This window comes from Mustela nigripes, unplaced genomic scaffold, assembly GCF_022355385.1.
Source record: "Mustela nigripes isolate SB6536 unplaced genomic scaffold, MUSNIG.SB6536 HiC_scaffold_8044, whole genome shotgun sequence".
NCBI lineage: Eukaryota > Metazoa > Chordata > Mammalia > Carnivora > Mustelidae > Mustela > Mustela nigripes.
This window is the reverse complement of record NW_026747450.1, coordinates 1-2,100: the sequence shown is the minus strand read 5'-3', so window position 1 is coordinate 2,100 and position 2,100 is coordinate 1. Positions and strand designations below refer to the sequence as shown.

The 2,100-nt window shown below is 34.8% G+C and overlaps 1 non-coding gene across 1 annotated transcript; it reads left to right on the top strand.

The window, feature by feature from the left end:
• The first annotated feature begins 1,079 nt into the window (after positions 1-1,079).
• LOC132009224 (U6 spliceosomal RNA) lies at positions 1,080-1,185 on the top strand. The gene has a single exon (XR_009401829.1). It is a non-coding gene; the product is annotated as a U6 spliceosomal RNA (small nuclear RNA).
• The last annotated feature ends 915 nt before the right edge of the window (positions 1,186-2,100 follow it).

Genomic DNA, 2,100 nt, shown 5'->3' with positions numbered 1-2,100 from the left:
TTGTAAGTATTTTCTTCCATTCTGTGGATTGTGTTTTCATTCTCTCTCTCTCTCTTTTTTGGCAATGCAGAAACTTTAGTTTGATGTAATACCATTTATTTATTTTTGCTTTTTTTGCTTGTGTTTTTGGTCTGGTATCCAAAAAACTATTGGCAAGACCAATGTCAAGGAGAATTTTTCCTATGTTTTCCTCTAGGAAATTTAGTTTCATGCATCAACTTTAAGTCTTTAATCTATTTCAAGTTAAGTCTTATGAGTGATATAAGGTTCCAGTTTCATACTGTTTATGTGAATATTCAGTTTGAAATATCATTTATTGAACAGACTATCTTTACCCATTACATATGTTGGCCCTTGTCAAATATTAGGTGACTGTATGAACGAATTTATTTCTGGATTCTCAATTCTGTTCTACGTGTTTATTGGTCTGTTTTTATGCCAGTATACTTTATTGTTTTGAGCATGAGGGCTTTGTAGTATAGTTTGAAATCAAGAAGTGTAATTTCTCTTCTTCATTCTTTCTCAGAACTGCTTTGATTATTTGTTGTCTTTTATGGTCTCATATAAAGTTTAGGATTCCTTACCTACTTATGTAAAAAATAATATTGGATTTTTTAAAGATTTTTAATTTATTTATTTGACAGAGAGAGATGACAAGCAGGCAGAGAGGCAGGCAGAGAGAGAAGAGGAAGCAGGCTTCCTGCTGAGCAGAGAGCCTGATGCGGGGCTCGATCCCAGGACTCTGGGATCATGACCTGAGCCGAAGGCAGCAGCTTAACCACTGAACCACCCAGGAGCCCCTACCATTGGATTTTTGATAGGAATTGGATTTACAGATGGTTTTCGGTAGTATGGATATTTTAACAATGTTAATTCTTACCATTCATAAATATGAGCTATCTTTCCATTTGTGTCTTCTTAAATTTATCAATGTCATAGTTTGTGGAATACAGATCTTTCATCTTCTTAGTTATATCTATTCCAAAGTATTTTATTATTTCTGATGCTATTGTGAATTATATTGTTTTCTTTATTTTTTCAGATAGTTCATCATTAGAGTGTTAAAATGCTCCTATCTTGTGCTTACATTGGCAGCACATAACTAAAATTGGAATGATGCAGAGAAGATTAGCGTGATCACTGAACAAGGATGACATGAAAAACTGGGAAGCATTCCATATTAAAAAAATGAAACAAAACAAAATTCTTGTCTTTTATATATTGACCTTGTATTTGGCAGCTTTCGTAAATTTGTTTATTCAAAATTTTGTGAAGTTTTTGGGATTTTTTAAAAGGTAAGTTCATGTTATCCAAAAAAAGAAAACTTTACTTCTTCCTTTTTTTCTTTTTCTTTTTTTTTCTTTTGTTGGAGTCTCTTGTTTCTTTGTGTTCCTTGTTTCTCTGGCTAGGACATCCAGTACTATGTCAAATGAGAGAAGTGAAAGTGGACACACTTGTCTTTATTCTGATCTTTAAGGGGAAAACTTTCAAACATTTTTGATTGAATATGAGATTAGCTCTGGGCTTGCAATATGTGTTTTTTCTTTAATGGATTTTTTAAATTATTCTTTGAAATTTTGTATAAACATTTCATGTGTTTTTATCCCTAGGGGTACAGGTCTGTGAATCACCAGGTTTACACATTTCACAGCACTCACCATCACTCACCATAGCACCTGCCCTCCCCAATGTCCATACCCCCACCATCCTCTCCCAACACACTTCCCCCCAGCAACCCTCAGTCTGTTTGTTGAGATTCAGTCTTTTATGGTTTGTCTCCCTCCCAATCCCATCTTCTTTTACATTTCTTTTCGTACGCCCAAAACTGCCTATGTTGCATCTCCACTTCATCATATCTGGGAGATCATATGATAGTTGTCTTTCTCAGATTGATTTATTTTGCCAGGCATAATACCCTCCAGTTCCATCCACGTCATCACAAATGGCAGGATTTCGTTTCTTTTGATGGCTGCATAGTATTCCATTGTATATCTTATTTATTGATTCATCCGTTGAATGACATTTAGGTTCTTTCCGTAGTTTAACTATTGTGGACATTGCTGCTATAAACATTTGGGTGCATGTGCCCCTTCAGAATGC